We start from the raw sequence: 6648 nt of genomic DNA on the forward strand, positions 1-6648 counted from the left end.
CTGGAACATATTGCAGGTCTAGTGGGTCACTCTGTATACCTTCACCCGCATACTGAGAACCTGATAAACATTGAGGCAGCCAAAGTTTACACAATAATCGACCCGAGGAAGCCTCTTCCTAAAGCAGTTAACGCGAGATTCAAGTACTGCCTGTGGCTCAATAAAGCATATAGCTGCAGCCTGTCCACGTGTAAGGAAAAATAATCTTCACGGGAAAAGACCAATCAAAATCCAATTGCCAATAATTGAGATGGCACCTATCACCTCTGATCCTTCGGAAGTGGCAAACCAAGGAAGGAGATCCCCCATACAGCAAGCTAAAACAAAAGTGAACCCTGTGTGTCCTATTGGTCCAAACGCTCTGGCTGTGCAGAGCAAGAGTCCGGCTCAGGATGCTCATGGTACAAGTGGTCATACAAAAGAGGCAGGACCAACAGCTCTCACCGAAGAAAAGGTAGAGCCCCCGGTTTCTTCCAAAGAGCACATTGATGTCTTTGATGAGAGTCGGTAGAGACCTTAGCGACAACCTTTTCGCAACCATTCATCATCAATGTGCTAACCTAGAAGATGTCTCTTCTCAAGAATCCGCAGACAGCATATCTGAGGATGATGATAACCCCGAAGCTGAATCCGACCATTTTTTGAAAGTCATTTCAAAAAGAATGTTGAGAAAGAAAATTTGCAGAGCTATGGCTTGAGGCCCTTCAATACTCTAAATCCCCATATCTCTTATGGATATTTTTTGTTGGAATGTAAGAGGTTTTAATGATTCAAGAAAGCGTAGGAGTTTTAGGAAATGGTTGAAGTTCAATTAACTGCTTTTTGGAGGATTAGTTGAAACCCATGTCAGCCCTCTGAATGCGCAAGCTATAGTATCTCGCGTGTTCCCAGGCCGGTCTTTTGAAGCAAATTATGAATTTTCATATCTTGGAAAGATCTGGGTTGTATGGCATCCAACCGTTCAGGTATCTATTTTAAGTAAATCTCTGCAAATGATAACCTGCCTAGTCAAACTGCCTTTTGTTTCGGCTGAGTTGGTAGTATCCATTGTCTATGCTTCCTCGGTATCAAATTCTTCAAGAAAGTTGTTGTGGTCTGAGCTTGAAGACTTTGCTGTCACCTCTGCTATCTCGAGTAAACCATGGACTATTCTCGGGGACTTCAATCAGGTTTTGTATCCTCATGAGCACTCCACAGCAGACCCGTGCTCTTCTCCAAGTGGTATGCGTGACTTGGATCACTGTCTTAGAAATACTGCTTTATCCGATCTCCCATACTGCGGTAACACCTTCACTAGGACGAACAAGCAAGACATTGGTCTAGTCGCTAAGAAACTCGATAGAATTGTGGTCAATGATGAGTGGTTCTCACTCTTCCCATCCTAACTGGTAGTGTTTGGAGAACCTGGTTTTTCTGACCATAGCCCCTGCTGTCTCTTTCTGGATTGCCACAAACCAAAGCGGAAAAGGGCTTTCAAATTCTTTGCCTGTTCTAAAATAGAGAAACTCGAAGGAGGTTTTCTCTTATTCTTATTCATGATTCAATAGGTAATGTTACATATATATAGTAAAGGTCAAAGCCTTATCACAATAGAAAACACTAAACACTTAAACCGACTTAGTACAAGGATAATGGCCGATGGGCTTTATGGTCTTGGACGTGTATATGGGCCGGTTAGGGAAGTCCATTCCAAGTGTTTTACAACACTCCCCCTTGGATGACATAACCGTGCTGATGCTAAAGGATCAGTGCAATACGCTTGGGGGTGCTGCCTCATTGAAACCTTACCAGGAAAACCCAGTGTGACAAAACCATGGTGAAGGAAAAAGAGTACAACACGTATTGCTCCCCCTGTTCCAAGCATCACTAGAAGTCCTTAAGTCTCCGCATTCCAATCTGGCGCGTGAGCTTCTTGAATGTTGATGTCGGTAATGACTTGGTGAAGAGATTGGCTGAGTTGTCGCATGTGTGAAGAAGAACTTAGGTAAAATGTGCTTCGTCCGATCTCCCTTGAAATATCCTTCCTTGAGCTGTGCGATGCAGGCGATATTGTCCTCATATAGTACGGTTGGTTCCTTGTCATAGCTGTACCATTGTGTGTAAACACATAACCGGTCTGAGACCTTGCATTATGTGGATCCGATAAATAACCTGCATCAGCAAAACCAACTAAACCTTCTTTGTTATGTTTAGTATAATATAAACCCAAATCTAAAATTCATTGTAAGTACTGCAACACATGTTTGAAGCCATTCCAGTGCCTTTGGGTCGGACAAGAACTAAATCTTGCTAGGAGGTTCACGGCAAAGCAAATGTCTGGTCTAGTGTGGCTAGCCAGGAACATTAACGCTCCTATAGCACTGAGGTATGGCACTTCAGGATCGAGAATCTCTTCATCGTCCTTCTTTGGACCGAATGGATCTTTATCCACATCAATGCTCCTTACAACTATTGGGCTAGTCAATGGGTGAGCTTGGTCCATATTAAACCTCTTGAGTACCTTTTCTGTATATGCCATTTGATGTACAAGGATTCCATGATCAATGTACTCAAGCTGCAATCCCAAACAGAACTTAGTTTTACCTAGGTCTTTCATTTCAAATTCTTTCTTAAGATATTCAACTGTTTGGACGATTTCCCAGAGGTTCCTAGGATATTCAAATCATCCACATATACTGCTATGATTACAAATCCTTTGTTTGCAAACTTCTTTATAAATATACATGGACTGATGGGATCATTCTTATAGCCCTCTTTGGCTAGGTACTCACTTAACCTATTGTACCACATACGCCCACTTTGTTTCAGTCCATAAAGGGATTTGTCTAGCCTTATGCAGTATTGTTCTCGAGAACCCATCTTATCTTTGAGCTCAAAACCCTCTGGTAGTCTCATATATATTTCATTATCCAGTGGACCATATAAGTATGCAGTTACAACATCCATTAACCGCAAATCCAGTTTTTCTCTTATAGCCAGACTTATTAGAAATCTAAAAGTCGTTGCATCCATCACAGGGGAGTAAGTCTCCTCATAATCTATTCCTGGTCTTTGAGAGAATCCTTGTGCTACAAGCCGTGCCTTATATATCTCACGATTTCATTATTCTCATTTCTCTTCCTTACAAAGACCTACTTATGTTCAACTGGCTTTATATCAAATGGTGTCCTTAAGATCGGACCAGACACATTCCTCTTCTTTAAAGAGTTTAACTCCACGTCAATGGCTTCTTTCCACTTTAGCCAATCTTTACTTTGAGTGCACTCTAATATAGACGTGGGTTCATGATCCTCATTTATTTCAAGTGCTACCTTATAAGCAAATATTTCATCAATGTCGACATTCTTACGGTTCCATTGTATTCCAGACATGATATAATTGATTGAGATCTCATTATTATCAATACCTTCAGGTCCTTGAGGTTCAGCGTCCCAAACCTCATTTGGTACCTTAGGATTTGCCGCGGCAATGTCTATAATTTCCTTAACCTCGGTTTTATTTGCACCTTTCTTAGATTTCCGAGGGTTCTGATCTTTGGAACTTAATGGTCAACCACGTTTCAAACGTGCCTTAGACTCTGTAGCAACTTGATTATTGTGTCCCTTTTGAACATCAATACGTACTGGTGCATTAAAAGCTGGTATGTACGATTTTGTTACTCTCTTTGGGTCAGCAGAGGAATCTGGCAATTGAATAGCTAGCTTTTGCAAATGTATAATCTTTTGGACCTCTGCATCACATGCTAGAGTCCGAGGATCTTGCCAATTTAAGGATATTTGATTCCATGATATTTCCTTGACCAGCTTGCTTCTCTCTCCACCCAACATAGGAAATTCGAATTCTGTAAACTGACAGTCCGCGTATCTGGCCTTAAATAAATCACCTGTAGTTGGCTCAAGATACATAATAATGGTGGGAGAATCATATCCAACATGTATTCCCATCCTCCTCTGAGGTCCCATCTTAGTTCTCTGTGATGATGCAATCGGTATATATAAACGGCACACCCAAATATCTTTAGATGGGATATGTCTGGCTCATGACCCGTTAATAATTGGGATGGGGAATATTAATTCTCACTAGATGGCCTGATGCATATAATCTCTGCTGCATGTAATACTGCGTGTCCCCAAGCCGACACAGGAAGCTTCGACCTCATGAGTAATGGTCGAGCAATTAATTGAATACGTTTAATGAAGGATTCATCTAATCCATTATCTGTATGTACATTTGCCACATGATGTTCCACACTTCCAGACGCTTGGGATGTAAACTCACCAGCCTTATCCAAACGTATAGTCTTAAGTGGAAAATCTCTTTAGTTACATTTACTGGTGATGGCCTTATAATGAGTTTCCCTTGTGTACATGCTACACCCGTGAGATTCTTAGGGATAACTCGTCTCTCTTTAAGAGTGTGCCCATTTGAAATCATAATTAGCTTACGCATCATGTTAGAACCCGGATGGCCAAGCCGGTCATGCCATAGAGTGAATTGTTCATTGAATTATTCATGGCCAAATTAGCCTCTATCATATTAATCCTTAGCATGGTAAAGACCAGTGGCTAGTGCAGGTATAGACTCTAGGACTTTGTTATGTCCATGGGTGATTTCAGTAATATATAGGAACTCTTTGTTTCCTTCACCCTTTGTTTCAACATGAAAACCATTCAAACGAATGTCCTTTAGACTCAATAAGCTTCTCTTTGAGCTGGGTGAATACAAAGCATCACTTAGTTCAAAATGTGTGCCATAAAATATATATGCCTGGCCGTAGCCTTCACTTAGGCTTGCTATACCCGCTATCTTGCTAATATTGGCATTTTTATTATGAGATTTTGCAAGATATCTCTTATCCTTCAAAATTGTGTGGTTTAATCCACTATCCACCACAATTATGTTCTTGTCCTTAGCCATTTCCAATATGGATAAGAATTTTGTGTTTTAAACTCTAAAGTAATAAAACAAGCAAATATATATATTGAAGGAAATAAAATAATTGAATTTAAACCAAAATAATAATCCAAAATAATAATTCAATCAAATGCAAAGCATAAATCATAAAATTAAATCAATACCACATTTGAGTTTAATTATCCTCTTTTAAACAATCAGAGGTTTCATAATCCAATAGGTCATCCTTCTCATGGTCGAAATCACCTTCACCATCGAGATGAACCAGGTTAGCTTATGGATTCTTTTTCAAACTCTCTTGATAGAGATCAACAAGGTGCTTAGGAGTTCTTCATGTCTTTATCCAATGGTTCTCCATGCCACATCTATTACAAGTGGACTTGGTCTTATGTTGCAGTTTAAATAACCCGCGGCCTCTACCCCAACCTCGGCCAAAGCTGAATCGGTTTCCACGGCCTTGACCACCATAATTATGTCCTTGGTAAGTCCCACGACCAGAACCACCACGTCCACTTCCTCCACGGCCACGGCCACTCTTGTCCCTATGGACATAGTTAGACTCCTTAGTCTTTTTTGGCTCTATAGGCTCTTGAGGATTTTTCTTTGCCATGTCAACCTTGTGAGCTTCTGGTAATGGAGCTGTACCAGGAGGTCTCAATTCACTATTCATCATCAATATCTCATTGTTCTGCTCAGCAAGCAGCAAACAAGAGATGAGGCTTGCATATGTCTTAAACCCTTTCTCACGATACTGTTGTTGAAGCAATATGTTATTTGTGAGAAAGGTTGAGAATATCTTCTCTAGCAAGTCCTTCTCAGTAACCTCAGTACCACATAACTACAAAATCGAGACTATCTTAAATAGCTCTGAGTTATACTCATCCACAGATTTAAAATCCAGGATCCTTAGGTTTTTCCAATCAAATTGAGCCTTTGGTAGGAGCACCGTCTTTTGGTGTCCATATATGCTTTTCAGCTCTATCCAAAGGTTAAGAGGATCTTCAATAGTGAGGTACTGGTTCTTGAGACTCTCAGCAAGGTGATGGTATATATGCATAATCGCCTTATACTTTTCTTTTTCAGAACATTCAAAGTCTTCGTCAATGCATTCGCATAAGCTCTTTGATTTCAGATGGATCTTTGTGTCCAATGCTCATTGCAAGTAATTATCTCCAGAAACATTAAGGGCAGCATAGGAGACGTTGTTGAGCTTTGCCATCTACACAATACAGAACATAACATCCGTTCATTAGCATGCGGTATTTGAGACCGAACAATGCAATCAATATTAGTCCATGCGGTATTTGCGACTGAACCATGCCAATTACTTAGGGTCATGCGGTATTTGAGACCGAACCATGCCATCTTATTACACTCAAATTTTTTGTGGTTTTAGTATGCATGCAAGACAACAATCCTAGATAGATTATATTCTAGTATCTTATGGGTTTTGAAAGTTAGCCATTAACAAGATTTTGACATGTGTCAAGTTATCAATCTCAGATTTTGACAAGTATAAAAGTTAATATTTAAAAGGAGAAATTTAATTACAACAAAAATATAAAATATTTCGTTTTAAAAAAATTAATAATGTAAAAAGATAATTATCAAAAATTACAGAATTTATTAAAAAATAAAGATAATTATCAAAAATTACAGAATTTATTAAAAAATACAAAGTTTTTTAAAATAATTATAATGAGATTATATATATATATATATATATATATATAT

This window comes from Camelina sativa, chromosome 2 (genome assembly GCF_000633955.1).
Source record: "Camelina sativa cultivar DH55 chromosome 2, Cs, whole genome shotgun sequence".
NCBI lineage: Eukaryota > Viridiplantae > Streptophyta > Magnoliopsida > Brassicales > Brassicaceae > Camelina > Camelina sativa.